The 22,031-nt window shown below is 42.8% G+C and overlaps 1 protein-coding gene across 5 annotated transcripts in view; it reads right to left on the bottom strand.

Annotated features, from left to right (window-relative positions):
* The window catches only part of LRRC8D (leucine rich repeat containing 8 VRAC subunit D), a 112,330-nt gene that overhangs the window by 77,457 nt on the left and 12,842 nt on the right, over positions 1-22,031 (bottom strand). For 4 of the 5 annotated variants that reach the window (XM_055341096.1, XM_055341094.1, XM_055341099.1 and 1 more), the window contains one exon: positions 13,826-13,992. The gene's annotated coding sequence lies outside the window, so the exon portion shown is untranslated. Of the gene's footprint in view, positions 1-13,825; positions 13,993-14,212; positions 14,440-22,031 lie in introns of those variants that run through there. The other variant, XM_055341098.1, reaches the window with a different exon arrangement.

Genomic DNA, 22,031 nt, shown 5'->3' with positions numbered 1-22,031 from the left:
AGTGATTAAGCAGCAAAAGATAATGATCCCAGTTTTACAGGCTGACAAACTATGGTATTCATAAAATTTCTGACTTTCTTGAAAACACCTGGCAGGTTAGTTGGTACTAAAACCATTTTTTAAAGAAAATCTACATTTTATCTGTTTGCATTGAGCTATGAAACTTTTTTAAACCTTAACCTGGGTTTGGTTTATATGCAAACTCAAAGTCAGAGGATATAATCAACATTATAATAACAATAATGGTGATTTTCTCTAAAACTGCATGAAGGGGAGTTTTTGGAAATAAGGACAGTAATGACCCTGCATCACTTACGAGTTCTTCACCTACTACCAAATGTACCAGCTCTAAAGCTCTTGCCCCCACCCCGCCCAAGACGACAGCAGGTTTCATACCAGCACATCAAAAAACTATTACAAGTTTTATAGGGAAAGCTATACTTTAAACTACTTTTCAAGTGTTCTTACTCTGCTCATTATTTTTTGAGAGACAGTAAAGAGCCATAAGGACCTTCCATGCAGAGGAAAACTTAATTATACAGAAACAGAGGGAGCTGGTTAACTCTGTATTAAGTGAAAACCTTTTTTATGTCAAACCACATAGTGGATGGATCCTAAGTCATTTGGAGGGTTCATTCTCACTGTGTAGGCAGACAAGGTATAGGACAGGAGCTGACAACCTTCCCAGTGCAAGGTAAGAAACGGCCAACCCCTTTTCCTTTTTTACTCCCAATGCAGTAATGGGAGTTGTGGGGCGTGGTAGTTATCTCAAGCTGGAAGACAAGAGAGGTGTAAACTGTAGAACCATAGGAGATTTTCAGCTTGTTTTGCTATGATTTGACCTTTCCTTTCTCTTTGAAATGAAAAGAGCCTTGTTATTTCTGATTATAAAAGCAATACCTGCTTGCCATTAAAAGAATCAGATAATACAGACAACTGGAGAAATGAAAGTAAAGATTGTCTATAATCTTTCCACCCAGAGATTAACTACTCAATGTCTTAATACATGTCCTTCCAAAATTATTTCCACTCCATATGCACACAACCATGTTTTTGCTTTTTTTTCTTCAGAAAGTAAAATCAATTGTAAACTCTAGGGTAACCACTAAAAAAAATTCTGCAAAAAGTTTAAATGATATGCTTAAAGAGGAGATAGAACAGAATCCTATAAAATGTTCACTTAAAAACCATAGAAGAAGGGGTGCCTGGCTGGCTCAGTCAGTTGAGTGACTTACTCTTGACTTTGGCTCAGGTCATGATCTCAGGGTCCTGAGACTAAGCCCTACATCAGGCTCTGTGCTCAACACGGAGTCTGAGGATTCTCTCCCTTGCCCTCTGCCCTGCCTTGCCCCGTGAATGCAAGGGCACACACATGCTCTCTCTCTCCCAGAAAGAAATCTTTAAAAAAAAAAAAAAAACCCATCACAGAAGGAAGAGAAGAAGGGGCACCTGAGTGACTCAGTTCAACATCCACCTTCAGCTAAGGTCATGATCCCAGGATTGTGGGATCGAGCCCCAAGTTGGGCTCCCTGCTCAGCAGGAGCCTGCTTTTCCCTTTCTTCCATGCTTGTGCTCTCTCTCTCTTTCTTTCTCTCTCAAATAAATAAATAAAATCTTTTAAAAAGGGGGTGGGGGAGAAACAAATAGAAAATAGTTAGAAACATAGTAGATACTAAGGTGACTATATCAATAATTACTTCAAATGGGACCCGTGTCAATACACCAATTAAAAGATACAGCTTAACAGATTAGATTTTAAAAAAGAGATCCAAATACACATGGTCATTAAAGATAAAACAAAACAAAACAAATATACATGGTCTATGAGAGACCCACTGTAAACATAGACTTAGGTTAAAAACAAAGTAAGAAAGAAACTGAGATCAAAGCTGTATGGTGCTCTGAGATGTTTTCTACCTTGTTTTGAAGATAAGCACAGAAAAAAAACGGATTGGGACACCTGGGTGGCTCAGCAGTTGAGCGTCTGCCTTTGACTCAGAGCATGATCCCAGAATCCCGGGATCGAGTCTCACATCTGGTTCCCCACAGGGAGCCTGCTTCTCCCTCTGCCTATGCCTCTGCCTCTCTCTCTGTGTCTCTCACGAATAAATAAGTAAAATCTTAAAACAAAACTCGATCTATTGAGAAATTCTATAAAGTTCTCAATATATATATAATTTCCCTAATACATATAAACAATGCCCAATATTTCAAAATGTTGACTTATTTATACTATTTGAGGAATACAGAATTGCATATTATTTGAACTCACAAATTAATGATCGTTGAACACTTAATGCCCACATTTCTCCCTAATCTTGCTTATATCTCACAAACAAAAATCTGCTGACCATAACACAGCTGATTTCCTTTCTTTAAGATGAGCTCCCACTTCTTGTTTCTAGATGTAGAGAAATATTAATAAATGTTTTTATTCCTATCCAAGGATGTGTGTGTAGGATATATATATAGTTACTGTAGCAGATTCCTTTTTCCATGTAGTTCAATGACCAACATGAGCTGTTAAACTTTTCTTACTAGCAAAGTTATGAAATAATTCACTGATCTAGAATATTTCAGTTGAAATGCTATATGTTGGTCTTCATCTAGTCTTCCTGAATTGAATATCCAAAAAAGGCATCTTCATCCTTGCATGTCTAGCATGCCCATACTAATCAAATACATCTTGGAAGTGGAACCTCCTAGACTTATTAGCGGTTAGACCATGACGATTTCACATATGCTAAATGCGTGTTTGTGGATTTCACATACATACCCCACCTCCTCATGTTAAAAGTGAAAAAAGCATTCGATTTGATTTTCCGAGGTCAGAAAAAAATGACTGAAACTTTTCCCATTGTGTGATGATCCTGGAATCTTTGATCTCTACTACTCTAAGTTCACAGTCAGGCTACTTAGTTTATTTTGAGAAAGCAAATCCTTCCTGTTGTTTCTCAGGAAATGGAAGAACACATTTATAGACTATGTTTTAACTTCACATTTAAATGGCTTTAATTTTTTTAAACTATGTTTCACTTTGAAGAATATTTAATTATATGGAGAAGTTTAGGCTTTCGGAGAGAAACTAGAGCAGTGGGGTGGAGAGAGAATACTATTCTCAGACTTAAGCTAAAAGGGTGAATTAAAAAAAAAAAAAAAGGTCTCACGCAAACTGTTACACCCTGTTTTCTTCCTGTGAAGAATTTTCCAAGCATTAAGTTGTGTAAGAGCTTAATGAGGAAAAAAGGAAATGCCCAAGTTTCTCTCAAATATATAACAGCACAGAGAAAGATCAAGGATTTACTTTTTTAAAAGGGTGTCCTATTACCTGTTTAGGCTCATTAAATTATTAACAATAATCTCTAGAGCCACTCACCTGATCTGGATTCATTTTTTAATGCTAGCCACACCTCTGGGGCTTTAAGATGACATCCACGTTCTTAACAGGAGGCACAGACAGTTTAAATGGCTTTGAAAAGTAAACCTTCCGGAGGAAGAACATACCCTACTGGGCCTTAAATGATGAAATGCTTTAAACTGTTTCTGGCTGCTTGACCAGCAAAGGAATCGAGGTGTAGGGAAGGAGATGCAAAGGAGAAAAGGCTTTTGACGTAAGATGCTAGAAATAATGCTTAGCCTTCCTCCAACTGTTGAATTCTCTTCTACAATGCGACGTTTCTGAGGAGGAGGGAGCCGTAAACCCAGTGAAAATAAAACGCAGCCCTACAAGGGAAAGAAATGGCACGGATGACAAATGCAGAGAGCACCGCCATCTTTACGAGATGGCCTGGGGAGTCTTGGGGAGCCTTGGCGCACCCACAGCGAACCCACCCTGTCAGCCCCCCGCACAACCCCCGCCACAGCCTGCTCCGGCTCCCCTTTTCCGACGTGCTACCAGGGGCAGTCTGGCAGCGGACACTGGCCTGGCCTCGTGCTGTCACCTCTCCAAAGGCGCTGGGTAGAGCTGCCATCAGAGCAGCTCATGAATGATAAATGACAGGAATCCCGCTACTCTCACTCCTCTGTCCCCTCACCGTTGTCTCCTAGTGAACAAGCCTCGCAGCAGCCGCTCTGGGCTGACAGGAGACTCAGGAGGACGCTAACTGTAACTTCGTCCCCTGAAAGAGGAGGACCGTGGGGCTCCGTGAGATTAGCTGATCCCCAAGGCCCTCTCCCGTTAATGGAGAACTCAGACCAGGACTGGCCTTCCCTGAAGTCCAATCTCGTCCAATCTCTTCACTCCTCCTCCCTTCCCGGCATCTTTAAGTGTCCTTAAATCACCATCCAAACCTAACATTTCAGGCAAGGCCTTTGTGTTTGATTTCAAAAGGCCATTCATGATATTCCTTGTACTCAATCACCAGGGAAAGCTCCCACCATCAGCACCTAATGGCGGCCGACAAAGCCCCGAATGGGCCCTCGATGATACCCAACTACTATGCGTCCTACCTCAATCACTGAGTCCTTTCTCCAAGTCTGCGGTTACTAACTTTCAACTGTCTTCCCAACCCTTCACTCCCAGCAGATTCCAAAGGCTCCTTCTTTACTGAGAAAACCCAAGCCTTCAGGAATGAACTTCCTCACTTCCTTCTCCGCCTACACACTCATCTACAGGCACCCATACCTTCTCTTCCTCTCCTGCCCCAAAGAAATGAATGTCCCTGTTCCCTCTCAAGACACCTCCTTTGACCGTGCTTGCACTCCAGATCTTGACCAGAACTGTTTTTTTTTTTTTTCTTGGAGGCTTCCTCCATTAATTATCCTCTCTCCCACCTTTAGTCACTCCCTCTCCACTATTCTCAAACAAGATACAACTTCGAGACATGACTGCACACACAAAAAATATTCCTTCATGGACAGACGTGTGCATATACACACTCCAATTGGTGCTCCCGTTCTCAACACCTACTCTTTGCTCACCTGCGACCATGCAGACTTAGATTTAAGAACTCTTCTGGCTACTGAAGACCAACTGAATACCTCATTGCCAAACGCAGGCTCCCACTCCCAATCTCTGCTCTACCTGACCTTCCTGTGGCCTCTGACAGACCCGAGAGCTTTTCCCTATTTACCACCTTGGTGGCTTTGTGCTTACCGGGGCTTTAGAGAGCTTATCTGTAAAAGTCAAATAACAATAATTGCTTCAGGGGATATTGCTGAAAGGACTGTATGACAATATATTGAAACAAAACAAAAACCCTAGTGATCAACAGTCCCACTAGTTTTGTTTGTATCTTTTCCTGATCCTTCTTTCTCCTCTTGTCTGCTGGGTCTTTGGTCACTGGGGCCATCCGTGGGTGGTCTCAGCTACATTCATGGCAACAACCAGCCATTCCAGTCACTCCTCAAAACAAATCTTCGACCCTGACTTTTCTCCCTGGGGGCGAGGCCTCTCAAGATCAACTCAGTGTCCCAGGGGCACCCCAACTTAAGTTCACACTGATCTCATTGCTCTCTCTCCAAAAGGCTCCTCTCATATTTTCCATTCTGACTAATGTCACCTTCAGACAGTGAATCTTCCAGAAACATCAAGAGTCCTCTTTCCTATGTCTTCTTCTTCCCCTCCCACTTCCCATTCAGTCAGTAACCAATTCTCTCTCCTAAATGAGTCTCAAACCCATTTTCTCTTTTCCTCCCCCACCATTATCACCATACTCTGAGTCCTCACTTTCTATCTGGATCGTTTTAATAGCCACTAGACTTCTCCCTGCTTCCTTTCCATATACCTTAAGACCATGGTTTAAACATTTATTTCATCTCTGGTGATTTCACAATGCTATCAGGAAAAAACCCACACTTCCAGAAATAGCAGGTGTGGCCCTAGACATGGCTGGATCAAGAACCTAGACTAAGATGCAGCGCCCCTTCTTCCCTCTGCACCACGACCTCTCTGCACCAGTCACTCACACCCTGTTCCTCATGCACTGAATTCTTCTGGGCTCTGAACCTGGGCTCTTTTTTCTGTTTTTTTTTTCTCTCCTGCTCAGCCTAGCAAATAATCCCATCTCTCTAATAATCACCAAAATCCCCTCCTTCATGAATTCTTTCCTCATGGACAAGAAAGAACAAATCACTGCTTCCTTTATGTCTCACTCTCTATTATTATTTATCACAACATGTTGCTGTAGAGTGCCTCACATTCTAAGTCTCAGTTAATGATTTATGTGTCTATCTTCTGAGGTCAGGCACTGTGTCATATTCACAGTGTATCTTCCAGAACTTAGCACAATGACTGGTACACAACAGGTAGGAGGAAGAGAGATAAGGGAACCAAGAGTTAGTAGTTTGGAGCCCAGCAAATGTCTGTCGAATGGATGAAGTAGCTTTGCTGTCAATTATATTAGAATAACTGAGTAAGAGAGGAGGCTGGTAAGACAGGTGGATCTGACAGCTGGTGAGGTGAGCATAAAGGAACCTGAATGAGAAATGGAAAATGTCAGCACTGATGAAGACCTCTCCTGAGTATATAAGTTCAATCAGGTCAGTAGCTGGGGTTGTTATAATCAAACTTAGGTGAATACCTAATAAATCCTGTTTAAAGCATACTGGGAGAACAACTCTAACAGCCCAAGGACATGGTCTTAGCTGTCTAAGCAGGTTTTAGACTTCAGAACATTCTACATTATACTTTTATTGGACTTTGTGGAAGCTTACTAAATTTCAGTAGTTAGACTGCAACCCTCCCCTACATACATAAAACACCTTAAGATCTCCGGATGAAAGAAAAATAAAATATAGCCTATCACCCATACAATGCTACAACTAATGGCCAAGGGGAGCTCTTTGGTCCAGACAACCATGTCATGCAATATCTATTTTGAGACCACAATTTGTCCCCCACAGTAATTTCAAATTTATTTATAATAATAAGCCATGTTATATACAACATGGTTTCCTGCCATTTTATCAACTATGGAAAAAAAGACACTATATTTTGTGTAGGCATACAAATGCCTGTTTATCGAACCAAGTGATCCAGCATTCAGGGTGGAATGAAACCAAGTGAACTGAGAAGAGAGTGGAGAGAAGTGAACTAGGAGAATTGGAGAAAACCAAGCCAAAATTGGCCATGTTTTCCCAATAATAAAGAGACATCTATAATTAACAGGCTTTCAAGGCTGTTCAGCCATGTGTTACAGCATCACACCTCATAAAACATTCATTCAAAAGCCATACCAGGAACGCACATCCTAGCTCTATAAGCACATGCAGAGCACTGAATAGAGAGAAGCCTTTGAAGTGAGATACCCCCCTGCCCTACATAGATGACCAAGTGTGGAGGGAGCCATATTGCTAAAAATGAAGAAATAAAGAAAACTGAGAAGGAAAGGTAATACTAGAGATGTTAAAATTAAAATATGTTATTACATAAATACAGAATGTTCCTAGTGAAGTAAACACATTTCTAGAAAATGTTTGCAAGTGTAAAGAGTTAACAAACATGCAAGTAACAGCAAGAAATCTACCTAACACAATCTATTTTTAAACTTTCAAATTTATATTAATTTTGGCAATAAGATCAAGTTATATAAATGCATATGTATCAAGACATATTTCAAAGCCATAGTACTTTATTTTTCTTAAAGATTTTATTTATTTGAGAGAGAGAAAGAGAGCGTGTGAGCAAGGGCAGGATAGAGGGAAAGGGAGAAGCCCACTCCCAGCTGAGCAAGGAGCCTGACATGGGGGCTCCATCTCAGGACCTCGAGATCACAACCTGAGCCAAAGGCAGATGCTTAATTGACTGAGCCATCCAGGCACCCCTAAAGCCACAGTAATTTAAAAAGTATATTAATGACCCAGGAGCACACAAATAAGCCATCTAAACAAACAAGAGTTCTCAGAAAGAGATCTATATAAATGTATACTTACATACTAGAAGTAGAGAAAGAGGATTATTTCATAAATAGTATTGGTGAAACTGGTCAACAATATGACAAGTTTATTTTATTTTTATTTTTTTTAAAGATTTTATTTATTTATTCATAGAGACACAGAGAGAGAGAGAGAGAGAGAGAGGCAGAGACACAGGCAGAGGGAGAAGCAGGCTCCATGCAGGAAGCCCGATGTGGGACTCGATCCAGGGTCTCCAGGATCACGCCCTGGGCTGCAGGTGGCCCTAAACCGCTGTGCCACCGGGGCTGCCCATGAACAGTTTTTTAAAAGTAAAAATGGGTTTCTACCTCATAGCTTCAATTCCAAATAAAACTCAAGAGTAAAGCTATAAAATTAATAAAGTGAGGAAAGACTAAACTCTAAGCCTAGAATAGGGAAGGATTCCTGAAATAACTCAATGCACAGACCACAATAATATCAAAAACCAATGGGGTTCACCTACATTAAAATTAAAAATTTTGTTGTTGATGAAAGTCACCACAGACAGTTATTAGGCAAGTGACATATTGGGAGAAAGTGTTCACAATACCTAAAGCTAAGAAGGGTTTAGTTTCTAGAATATACAGGAACGCCAGAAGAACGCTTTCAAGGAACTTCTGGCCAGAAAGAGGGAAGAGACCCGATTCACAGAAAAGGGAAACTGAATTAAGTAAATTGAAGAGATGTTCAACCTCACTTGTCATCATAAAAAGGCAAAATTAAACTATGAAGTACAAGTAACATCCATCAGATTGGCAAAAATCAGGAAATTTGTTAAGAAAAAAAGAAATCATCATGCAGTACTAGTGGAGATACTGTTCACTAAGACAACAACCTGTAGAGCTCCTAGGAAAATCAGTACACTTAGAACCTAAGATCCAGCAATGCTGCTTATGGGCAATATTGCCTCAAGAAACTATCACCAACAGATTCAATATATCTAGGCTCCTTAGGGGGAAAAAAAGCATACATATTACATGAAAGCCAAAAATATTTATAAAATGTTTTTTATAAAATTTCTAAAAATGTTGACTCATACCATGTATGTCCCTCTCCCCCCCCCCTTTTTTTTTAAGATTTTATTTATTTATTCATGAGAGACACAGAGAGAGAGGCAGAGACACAGGCAGAGGGAGAAGCAGGCTCCATGCAGGGGGCCTGACGTGGAACTTGATCCCGAGACTCCAGGATCACGCCCTGGGCTGAAGGCAGGCACTAAACCGCTGAGCCACCCAGGGATCCCCTATGTCCCTCTTTCCTAACACATATTCTCTATGGGTATAACTTAACCCTTACTGAAAAGATAAAGTGAAAGGTAAGACTAAGCAGAGTTCTATCATTTCTTTTCCCCACTGAGGTTAAGGACAGACAAAAAAGCAGATATACAGGAGGGAGTGTTTGAGCATGGGGAATCAAAAACAGTCCAGGCCTTAGCTAGTTTCTGTACACTGGATAAGTTACAATCTCTGCCCACCTCAGTTTCTTCACTTATAAAACAGGGATGTTACTCATCCTGCACAACACTGGGAGGATTAGAGATAATCCAAGTAAAGTGTCTGACTCACGTGAGGTGTTCAATAAATAGGAAGCGACTTTTTCTTTCTTTTTTTTTTTAAAGAGTAACACTGGAACCCTTGGGTGGCTCAGGGGTTGAGTGTCTGCCTTTGGCTTGGGTCATGATCCCAAGGTCCTGGGATGGAGTTCCTCATCAGGCTCCTTGCAGGGAGCCTGCTTCTACCTCTGCTTAAGTCTCTGCCCCTCTCTCTGTGTGACTCTCATGAATAAATAAATAAAATCTTCAAAAAAAAAAAAAATGCACTAACCCTAAGAGATTTTGGTGCTCAGCCTCCCCTGTCTTAAACAGAATACCAAAACTATAGCAACAGGCATGGAAACCAAAGAGGCTGATTCAATAAGAATTTATAGGACTTTTTTTCCCCACTACAGAATAGAGATAAATAATATCTCTTTCTACATACTTATCAAAAATGGTAAAGGTTACGGTTGGGAGGAAGCTTCTTTTAGCTTCTGGGAAATGAATATAAGGCTGCTGCTGGGTGTACTTAAGACAGTGGTGATTATGCAACTGGTGTCAAGAGTCCTGGCTCAACAAACATTAAGGAAGGAGCATTCATAGAAGTAATATAGGCAAAATGTTCTTAGAAGACTTGCAGTTATCTGCAATGGAGTAATTCTAAGACCTCAAAGCAGACAATGAAAAACAATTAACCTTGAAACAAAATCAGATCCAAAGTCAGGACGTTACACACCATCTATTTAATGGACACCAAAGGGGAAAATCTCTACCTGGGAATCTTGATAATCTGATGGTGAGCGTACTATACATTTAAATTACCACCTCAGCATTTCCAACCTGGAACAGTTGTTTACTTCAGTCCTGATTTCCAAACCTACAGACTTCAGGGTGCTGGTGGAAGTGAGCATATGTACTACTACTTTATAGAAACAGGAAGATGCTGTTATAATAATGTGGTCATTATTTACAATATGTACTCAGTTGAATGATATTAAATAGTCCCTGTGTCACAAAATATTAGCAATCATCAGAAACAAGAAGTGAAACTCTAAGCCTCTCAAAATCTTTGAAATCTTTAAATATTAATAAAAGCTTCCCAATTTTTGTAAGGGTTGAGAAATGCTGCTCTAAAGGTTACAATTTTCAATAAAAGACAATTTTTATTTTATAATAGACATGAAAAAAAAATGAATGAAAATCCTAACACATTTATCTCCACCCCTAGTCCTCTCTTGGTCATAAACTTTTCCTTGGCATTTAACATCAAAGCGTGTTATGCTTTAATTCCTATTCACAAGCCACTGTAACTGTCCCAAACAGAAATGGCAGTGCATTGTGTATTAAGAAAACATACATACTTCATTCCTCACTTATAAAACAAAAATCACTCACTTTATCTCTTTCCTCCCCCATCTTCTCCCCTTCTCCTGATACTCTGACACAATTCTAAGGAGGAGAAGTTATAGATCACGACAGATATTCTAACTGTTGAAGAGAAAATAAATCTTTTATCCAGCATTTCCCAGTGAAAATGTATTCCCCATTTTAATTTATATTCTCCTCAATGCAACATAAGATATTAGCTAAAGAGAGGCTTAACTTTAAGCATTGCAAAGATAAGAAAAATAAACTTATTTCCATCAAGGGAATACTACAAAAATACTTAATTTATAAGGTGTATATGGGTTTTCCGATTTCTTTCTATAACATGACCTTTTCTTCTTTCTTTTTTTAAAGTAATCTCTATGCCCAACATGGAACTCGAATTCACAACCCTGAGATCATGCTCTACCCAATGAGCCAGGCTGGTGCCTCTGTAATATGACCTTGTTAGTGGGTATCCCGAACTGGAATAGGGAAGCTGGAGGGCTATGTATGGTGGTGGTATGGTATGTATGGTAGTGGGCTCTACAGAGTCACACACATCATTTTTTAATATATTATTTCTTTCCTGGGACATAAAGTGTTCTAGGGGTAAACCAGAAGTACTACCTTTTTTATTCTAAAAAGATACAATATGCCAATCTGACCCTTCAAAAAGATACTGTTCACTAACACCTGATACAAGGTATCTGTAAATTAAAATATGTCATTGGAATTTTGGCAGCGGAAAATAAATCACATTGATGCAAACACAGCTAAATCTAGTCACTAATACAGAGGAAGTGTAAATTACAAATGTGGAGGAGGGGGTGGAAATCACCACAAAGAAACCTCTGACCTCTAGGTGGAGAGAGTGGGAAAAGATGGGAAGATGTAGTAGCCTCAAGTCAGTGTTTACTAGCTCTCTTGGAATGGCAAAAGACCCCTGAATTAGCACTGCCGTCTCTTCCTCAGGCTGCAACTTTCCAGGTTACAGAAGAGCCAAGGACTGTAAATCAAAAGACTGTTGAAGTCCGAGCATCTTCATTTACCAGTATGACCACTGACAAGTCACATTTCATCAGCCTCAGTTTCTTCTCTCCATAAGATGGAGTAAATGAGTTCTATTTCACCAGACTATTAAAGGGAATAACAAATTATAAATGAGATCTAGCAAATGTGCTCTGTAAACAGAAAATGCGGATCTTCAGATCAGTTATCATTATTCCTGGGTTATTACTTAATAATTATTAAATTCGGCCAGGGTGGGAATAAATCCTGTTTCTATATAGAGTACACGTTTGGAGAGTCACAAAGGCTGCTGAAGCAGAATGACTGATGCTGAAGTTAAGTCCTCAAGTAAATTAATGAACCAGGGTGCCAAGGGTATACTCGGGTATAAAAAGGGAGGCAAAGTACTATGGTTATACAGGTCTTTCAAGAGTCTCTCTCACTGACAAATTGTTTTCACTCTTAATCTTGTCATATGTTTGGCAAGAGAAGAGGCATAAACACAGACATATCACAATGAAATTCAAATTTAAGAAGTCCACGTCCATCTATCTAGAAAAAGAGGAAATTAATTGCTCAGTTCTTGTAGTGTATCTTGGCTATTTACTGCTAACACAATTATGGCAATTACTGATATTATCGCAATGCTTAAAGCAGCTGCCTTTTAAAAGAGACTAAGTTCTGAAGGACTATTGGAATAATGGGATCACAGAATTCAAACCACTACTGATGGGGGGGCGGGGAAGAGAGGGAGAGGGCAGTACAAATTTATTAGGCTATCTGACTACAAAAGATTTTCCTTTCAAAGCAAAATTAGGTAGGAAATATATTTTATTACAAAAAGCACACGTTAGAATCACGTAGCCTGCATCTGACATCATAAATTTAAATCTACAAGGGATCCTGCTTCGGGATGAGGCCTGGCCACCCAGTAAGGTGAGGGAGCTAACCTAACCGCATAGGGTAGTGGCATTCCTCATATTCCCTCCGGGCTGCGGAAAGGGACCCTTCCTCGCAGGATCCCACTTTCCCCCCATTTGTTCGCATCCCTTCTTCCAAAATGAAAGAGCAAGAGGAGCTTGCACACTGTTCAAACACTGCATTTGAGGCCAGTCTTCCCCTGGAGCTGATTCTTCTCAACCGTCCAACCTCCCTTAGTTGGGGAGTTTCACCAGGTGGATAAATATAGGCAGAGAAACAAGGCCAGGCTTTCATTAGGGGAGAAGTCCATCTGACTTGGGCTGCGGAGGCCGGAGCTGCCGGGGAAACCAAGCCGCACGGCCGCGCCTCACACCCGCCGGGTCCCCAGCACTGTCCTCCCCACCTGGGAGCCGGGGAGCGGCCCAGATGCCCGCGTAGGCGAACGGTCTACTTGGGGACTCCGAGAAAAGTCACTCTCCGCTTTGCTCTGATGGGAAACGGAATATGATGAATAAAGACGTCTGGCTCATACCTTTAACAGCACCTCCTGTCTGAGCACGGGCCGGCTGAGAAGCCGCAACCCGAGCTCCAACAAGCCAGACACCAGACTAAACACCTCGGCACTGGCTGCCCTTTCCAGCGCGCCGCGGCATCACTAATTCCCTTAATTCCCTCCGTTCCTGGAAGTCTGGTTCCCCCCTCATCGCCCCCTCCCTCCAAAAAAAAAAAAAGAAGAAGAAGAAGAAGAAGAAGAAGAAGCAGCCAACAGAGTGGGGCTGTGCTGCAGGGGTGCAATTTCCGAGCCCGGGCACCGAGACTGTCGCTCCCCTTCCCCTCTGTGTCTCCCCCTGGGTCCCCCCTTGCAGGCACCACTTTTCCTTCCGCGGAGGAGGGGGGGGGGAGGAGGAGGAGGAGGAGGAGGAGGCGGCGGCGGGGAGGGCGGCGAGGGCAGCCGGGAGCTCGGGGAGGGCTCCCGGGCTGCACGAGCGAGGGGGGCAGGTCCCGGCGGCCGCCCCCTCCCCTCCCCTCCCCTCCCCACCCCTGCGCCGGGCTGGACGGCTGGCTGCGCGGCACCCCGGGCACCCCCGGCCCGCATGCTCGCGGGCTGACCCCACGCACCTGGACCCGGCGGCCACCCTGCTCCCTCAGGGCGCTCTCCGGGGACTCGGCTTCAGCGGGGAGGGGCGCTCCGCAGGCAGGACCCGGCGGCGGCTGCGGCTGCGGCGGCAGGGACCTCACTCCTCCATCCCGGGACCGGCGGCACGTTACAGGCGGCCGTGCACTTCCTGTTTGAAGGCACAGGGGAGAGAAAGCGAGAGACCCGAGGTCGGCGGAGTGCAGGGCGCAGCCCCGGCAGCGAGCACGGGGGGCTCCGGGTTGCATAACTCCGGCCGCCCCCGTCCCCGCGCCCGCGCCCCCTCCCCGGGGCTCCCCCCGCCCCGGGTGGCGGAGGCCTCGCAGCCCTTCCGTTTCCAGCCCCGCCGCGCCCTCCCCTCCCGACTGTACCGAGTCGAGGGACCGCGCGCTTCCTCCCCGACTCGGCCTCGTGTCGTCCTTTCCTCTCCTCCCCGCCCCCGCCCGGGAACAGAATCGCCGCGGGGAAGGTGTGAAGACGGGGACCGAGCCTTCCCAGGGGCGTGGAGGCTGGATTTATGCAAAATTGTACAGTGAACAGCCACATCCCGGCACATCCTCTCCGGCTCGGCAACCGGAGGCGCCCCGGGATGGGAGCTCACTCGTGGGGTGCCGGCTGCCTCCGAGGAAGGAAGCGCGCACGCCGCCGCCTGCCCCGGGTGCTGGGGGCGGGGGTGGGGGTGGGGGGCGGGGGGTCTCCACTCCGAGCAACCCCATCCGCACAGTCCCCAACACTGCATACCCCAGCTCCACGCACATGATAACGGCATAGTGTATTGTTTCAGAAAACAAGTTCTTTCTTTGTGCTTCTGAAATCACAGAGCGGTTGGGGAATCCGGAGTTTGGGTTCCCTGCATTAGCCCCTCCCACTTAAGGTGAACTTCAGGGTAGCGTTTAAGAAACAGTAGACAGATGGCGTAGGAGTCTGCCCTATGCAGAGCGCGCCAGCCCCAGGAGTTCGTATGTGTGTGCAGTGCCGGGCTTCTGGGCTTCCAGGTGTGGACGGCTTCACCTGTACCCTGCCTGCCCTTGCACACGAATCTCTCTCTCGGATCACAGGGCACCTACAGGACGGTCTGAGATAAACAGCTCTTTTTGTCATCAAGCTGATGGCTTAAGTAACAGTTATTCGTGTGTCAAAACTCAGCATGCAGAGTAAGATAATTACGCTCCATGAAAAACCAAATTTGGACGAAAGTAGAAATTAATCAATGGACGTTAAGCTCCTACTCTGCGCTAGACAGCATCTCATTCTAATCTGCTCTTAGTTTTAACATTTCCCAACAGATCTACAAATGTCCTATTCTCATATTCCCCACTGAGTAAACAAGGTCAGAGAAGTTAAGTAACTGTCCTGATGTCTCAGCTAGAAAGTGGTCAAATGCAGAGTTGAATAACAGGTCTTTCCTAAGTATAAAATCTGGGCCATTTCCTCTACACTCTGCTAATTCTCAAAACAATAGTGAATCCTGGGAGAAAAATCAAGCCCAGCCACCATCTGTGATCCATTTCTTCATCTCTAAATGATCCTGCAATTTCCATGCTGTAACCCGGTTGAACTAGCCAGGGTCCTTACCCACCTCAGTAGTATGTACCTTGATTACCCGAGCAGAGGACACCATGCTCTTTCCTACTATCTACTACTGGCTCTTTCAGCCTTTTCAGAATTACTCAGTGGCAAAAGTTCAAAAGGTTCTAGGATAGCCTCTCTTATGCCAAGGTACAAAGTCTGAGCAAGTTCGGAACCTAATCGGCTGACTAATATTTTTTCCCTGAATTCTTTTTCACTAACTGGGATTTTTTTTTTTTTTTAAAGAGGGCAAACAAAACAAAACAACACATACACACATGACCTCAACTTTTAGTAAAACTGTCGAAATTCTCTTATTTTCTATTTCCTTCTGCTTCAGCCCTTAGCTCACACTCACCTGTCAGTAGCATGCTATTAGCCTCCTGACAAGCCAAGAAGCAAAGCACATGCAAAAGGATGATTGAGAACCTTGGCAATGCGAGACCCCAGAGGCTTGCTGAAGTGAGTGCTTTTATCCTGTGTCCAGATGAACTGCGTCTCACTTGCCCTTTGCCTACCCCCTCACTGAGGAGCACAAGGTGGAGCTGTAGATTGTGCAGGTGAATGGCAAGGGCAGTCCAAGTGCAGCAGCAGGGTGGGGGTGGGGTGTGGGGCAGAGATATAGTCCCAACCATCGGGCATGCTCAGTGTAATGAGGGCTTATTGCTGAAATCTTCCTAAGGGCTCTCAGCATCCTTTTAGGGTCCAGCTCTGCATCGGCTGCCACCTTTACCTTCTCACAGTCCCTTGCTTCCCTGGGCTTGTCTGTCAACTCTTCATCTCTTTTCACAGACTTAATGCTTTTTCTCAAAGCACTGCCATCCTCCCCCCCCCACCACCACCACACACACACACAAAGTACATGGTGGGAGGGAAGCAGAAAGGAAGGCATGTAGCTCAAAACTTCTCTCACTTCTCTCTCATCTAAACAGCCCTGTCAATAATTACCATGTTTTTGAGGATGGAAATCTGTTTTAAAATACGTTTTTGAAAAAATTAATTAATTAATTAATTAATTAATTAATTAAAATACATTTTGGTATCCCTGCCTTCATTTCTGTTACTCATTATAACTCCAAGAGCCTAGACAGAAAACCTCTGAAGAAAAAAGAAACTCTTAAGAAAAACCAAAGGAAATATGCTTAAATTAACCTGCATGGATCCCAAAGTATACAGTTTGGATAATACATACAACATTCCTACAGGCAGGTTTCCTAATAGCTACAAGGTCTAAGTATCATATCACACTTTCAGCTGTACTTTTCATCATTTAGCTCTTCTCCTACACCTTCTGTGTTTCATAGAGAGGTGATTCTACCTTACAAGTATTGAGGTAAAAAAAAATTAGGGGACGCCTGGGTGGTTCAGTGGTTGAGCATCTGCCTTTGACTCAGGGCCTGATCCCGGGGTTCCAGATCGAGTCCCACATCGGGCTCCTGCAGACAGGCTGCTTCTCCCTCTGCCTATGTCTCTGCCTCTTTCTGTCTTTGTATCTCATGAATAAATAAATAAAATATTTTTAAAAAATTAAAATCACAACCTCCTAGGAAGAGAAAAATATGCTCCCCAGCAGGTACAAATCATACCACAAGAGATATAACTGATTTTAGAAGAATATTGAAAGTTCATTTTCAAAAGTCTCCACTTCTGGGGCACCTGGTTTGTGTTGGTCAGTGGTTGAGCATCTACCTTTTTGGCTCAGGGTATGATCCTGGGATCCCGGGATCGAGTCCCACATCAGGCTCCCCACAAGGAGCGTGCTTCTCCCTCTAAGTTTCTGCCTCTCTCTCTTGTGTCTCTCATGAATAAATACATAGAAATACATAGAAAGAAGAAAAAGAAGAAAGGAAGACTCCACTCCCTAAGTTCAGCAGTCTGTGGATGAAGATGGCAATACTGTAAAAGCCATTTTGGAGGCTCCAAATTAAGTGACAAGAGATAGCTTGTCTGAGGACTAACAGGTGTGGAGGAGGAGACGATATACCCATTATCTTAAATGATGCCGCTTATCTTTCTTCATCTTAAAAAAGAAAAGGACCCTACTTTGGTGGTTAAAAATGTTTGCCACAGATTTCTTTGTATGAGAATTCTTGGTCATTATTATAGCTGGATTTTACAAACAAGAAAAAGAAAATTGACAAGCCGTCTGGCTTACCCAAGAGATTTGCCTCTCTGCCCTAGCAGCCTTCACATCAGTATCCCTGTCTGCACTTCCAGGAGGCACATGCAACAGGCTTTTCTGTAAAGGAGGTCTCTGGCACTCACGCTCACCTCCTAGCCTCTGCAAAACCTGGGCCATGGCTTTCAAGGAAGATGTTCTCGGAGCCAACTGGCTGGCTTGACTGGCATTTACCCACAGTGGTTATTAGCCATTTTCAAGAAGCCAGAATGTCATTTCCCATGGCAAAATAACAGCAGAGGGGTGCAAATCATTTTTTAAAAATTGGCCAGCAAGACAGTGTAGGGTCCCTTCTGGGCACAGAGTTTCCTGGCTTTGAACAAGCTGAGAAGGAAAGCACTGCTTAGAGCACTCCATAGCATGACTTAGAAGACCCAGCTATAGGGCAGAAACACAGGGTCAGGGTGATTAACAGGCCTGAGCTGGTATATTTCAAGACTTAGTGCCTCAGTTTCTAATCACACATATGAAGCCACCTGCGCTGCACAGAATTAGTGACTTTACCTGGGACGCTCACATGCCTTGCCCCCCTGTTTGCAGAACTGCTTTTTCAGGGAAGAGTCATTATCACTGTGTGAGAAGAAGCAGTGCAGCTCACAGATGTTAAGTCATTTTCTCAAAGCAGCAGGTAATGGAGCTAACCTCACCCTGGGTCTGTCCTTCCTCCTTTTAATTGAAGAGAAATGAGTGGGTGCATTTGGGCTATGGATTTATTGTTCTGTGCTATGCAACTCTTACTCAGAAGAATCTTATTTTTCAAACACAACTCACGATGTTCTCTCAGCTGCATCATGTCACTTCATCACCTTGCCAAATTTCTGTAAAGTATAAATTATAAACATGTATTTTGCAATAGGCCAACTGATTTTAAACCCTAGCAATGGAAGTCCATACATATTTAGTCAAATATGCTCTGGGGCTGCAGCTGAGTATTATTTTATAAAATAATAGATACAACAGATCCACTGTGATGATCAAAATCTCATTATACTTTTTCCAAGTTTCCCCTCTCACTCTTGAGTTAGTATGCAAGTATGTAAGTAAAGTGGGCCACAGTGGCTGATGTACAGCGATTTAAAAAAGCATAAATATGAAAGAATAGCAAAAACCCACAAGTTTGACTAATGCAAAAAAAAAAAAAAAAAAGTTTGACTAATGCAAATACCTGTACACAATTTAAGAGTATTCAAAATGTTCCTGGCACAAACTGTTAGCAATAGACAGCCTTGGATTATTTACTGACTGTTGATCGTCATGTGTATTCTGTAGACTAAACACTGCCCTGTAAGACATTTTTCTTTGGAAGGCATGTTTTGTCTATTTATCTTCTGTAGTGGGTATTTCTGCTTCCTTATTAAAAAAATACTTAGGGGTGCCTGGCTGGCTCAGTCAGGAGAGCATGAGATTCTTGATCTTGGGGTTCTAAGTTTGAGCCCCATGTTGGGTATTTATAGATCACTTAAAAATAAAATCTTAAGAAAAAAGTAATTCTCTTTGGGCATCCATCCACTTAAAAAATAATTAGAAATCTGACAACTTAAAAGGATTGGCTCCAACGAGTCAAATAAATATAATGTTCACAACCAAGAAAATAATGTTCTTAAAAAGGATTTTAAAAATATATAAACGTCTGTACATATCTGATGGAAGCAAAATATGGGAGTTAATAAGGAGTTAAGTCACATACATCACTATCTATTAAATATATCAATTCCCAGTGATCTATTATTATAATAGAATCTTAAAGAAAAAGGGCAATTTGTGAATAGTTTATAGAGGCAAAATGAGATATTTCGTTTTCCTTTCCTTTCCTTGTAATGAACGGTTAAGGTGAACAGCTTAAAAGAGAAACAAAATGCCTAGAAAATCCAGAAACATTATTATAAACTTTTGAAAAGATTATCCACCAAGGTTTAAACTAAACCTAGCTAAACAAATTCTAACCACTTTACTTGTCCGGACTCAATTATTCCGGACAACAACCCTATGAGGTAGAAATTAGGACTACCTCTGCATTACAGATCAGGAAACAGACACAGAGATACTAATTTGTCCAAAGTAACACCATTAGCAACTACTGGAACTTGGGCAGCCTGGCTGGCCAGGGAGTCTACCTTCAACCAACACGTTTTACTACCAGTAAGGAACAATTCGATTGGGCTTGCTTTTTCCAGCGTGAAAGTTCATGGGGGAATGGTCCCAAGGGTGTGGCACAATGAGCATGGCAGATGAAAGGCTCAGAGTTTTTCCTTTCTGCAGCAAAAATGGTTGTCAGGGGTAAGAGATATACAGCCTGCTACATGTTGCTGAAAAAAAGGATACTGGAAAGAAAGGAAAAGATATTCGCAGATTGGAAAAGCCAGGAAGAAGAACTGCTTCCCCGCCTTGAGTTGAATTCTGGATTGCAAGGCTCCAGGATTGCCTGGCTACAGCACAACTGAGTTAGCAAGGGAAGGGAATGCAAGGAACCCCATGTACTTTGATCTTCCTGAAGCATTCGATACAGTGTCCCATGAAATCAGGATCACTAAATCAACTGAAACTTATGTGGCAACAAGAACCACACAGGAGTTAAGCAGACTAGAAAGAAAAACACTGGGTATCTCTACTAGTATGATGAAGCAAAGACCCACAAGGAACAGTGTTCAAAAGTAACTTAGAAATTACTCACGCTGTATAACATTAATCTGGGAGGTGGAAAAGGGCAAATGAGGGCAAGCTGATCAAATCCGTTAAATTAACAGAGAGGTGAAGAAAAACAAATTCAGTTTCATTTTCGTGCTCCTTTAATTTTCCGGGAGGGGCTAGGACATCCAATGGAGGTGGACTAACCACCTCCAGACCTGAAAAGCCAAGACTGAGCTAAGTGAGCAACAGTAAATTGGATATGTTTAAAAATTTTGGACCTTAGGTCTGAACTTCAGAAAGCATGATCCCATTATTCTACACACCATCAGTAAAGTTCCATGAGAAATAATATTCATTTTGACAAGAAGACTTTGTTAGCAAAATTCAAAGAAACAAAGGGGCTCAAAGGCCAAATTTGGAGGTCTGATGAAAAAGTCAGTGGTGTATGTATAATCTGGCCCCACTACAAATATGCCACACAGGCAGAAGGTCATGAGAATGGTTTGCAAACACAAGGCAGGATAAAGAACAGTGGAGAAGGAAGAGAGAAGAGAGCTAAAACTTGGACTAACATTATTTTTTTAAGCATAAATTATAATTTCTAATTTCTTTAATGTTGAGAAATCACTTCTCCCTTGGTACAACTGTTTGCCTTCCCAGCAGAAATTATACTTTAAATGTCAGTAGTTGATTTAGAACTCAAGAAATGGGAGTAAGAGAGGTCTGTAACATTTTGAAAAAGTGGCTTAAGTTCAGGCTTGGTCCCAGGAAATGCACAAGTGAGCAGCATTTCATTCAACTCCTAAGAGAGTAAATTGAACTGGAAGCGCTGAAACCACCCTGCCCCAGGCAGTGGACTCCAGAACTCATGCTCTGAGAGACTGTCGATGAACAGTCACCAAGGAAATCCTACATATTCCATTTCCTTCAAATAAAGAAAAAAAAAAGGCAAGTTTAACACAAAGGCATAAAGTTAAGAGCCACGTTACTACATTTTAGACCATGTTCTGAAATTGTCATTTAATATTTATAGAGCATATAGACAGATCTTCCTCAAGTATTGATTATTGGCCCCATCCCATGGCTTAAAAATTATCCACACAGGGCCTGGGTGGCTCAGTCGGTTACGCATATGCCTTCGGCTCGGGTCACAATCCCAGGGTGCTGGGACTGGGGTCACGCATCAGGCTCCCAGCTCTATGGATGGGCAGCCTGCTTCTCCCTCTCCCTCTGCCTGCCACTCCCCTTGCTTGTACATTCCCTCTCTGTCTCTCTCTCTCTCTAGTAAATAAAATCCTTATAAAAAAATAAAAAATAAATAAAAAAAATAAAAATTAGCGACATCATGACAAACCTACAATTAGGTTCTGCCAAGACCACTGAACCCAATGTCCTAATGCCCACAGGACCTGTTCCTTGATCTGACTGCATCCAGAAGCACCTGTAGGACCTTTTCAACACAATCATCCAGGCCAGGCCCCACCCTAGATCCATACCATCACAATCACTGCTGGGGTGAGGGTGTTCATCAGTCCATTTAGGGAACTCCCAGGGGACCCTCAGGTGCAGCCTGACTGGGAACCTCTGCTGCAGATATTCTCACACTCCCTTCACTCCACCACCGGAATTGCTGAAGTCAGAGATCAGAGCAAATAACGTCTCTTCTCATGAACCTTTAGTGGAATAATCCTCCAAGGCAATGGAATGAAGTCCAAGTTCCCTAGCAGGACACTCTAGTGTAATAGTCCCAAACTGCTTCTTCCCACATCCCTCACAATCTGCACAGCACCAATCCCCAAACACATTATGTATTT

This window comes from Nyctereutes procyonoides, unplaced genomic scaffold (genome assembly GCF_905146905.1).
Source record: "Nyctereutes procyonoides isolate TBG_1078 unplaced genomic scaffold, NYPRO_anot_genome, whole genome shotgun sequence".
NCBI lineage: Eukaryota > Metazoa > Chordata > Mammalia > Carnivora > Canidae > Nyctereutes > Nyctereutes procyonoides.
Note: the sequence above shows the minus strand (reverse complement) of the source record. Positions and strands in the feature narration are given on the sequence as shown.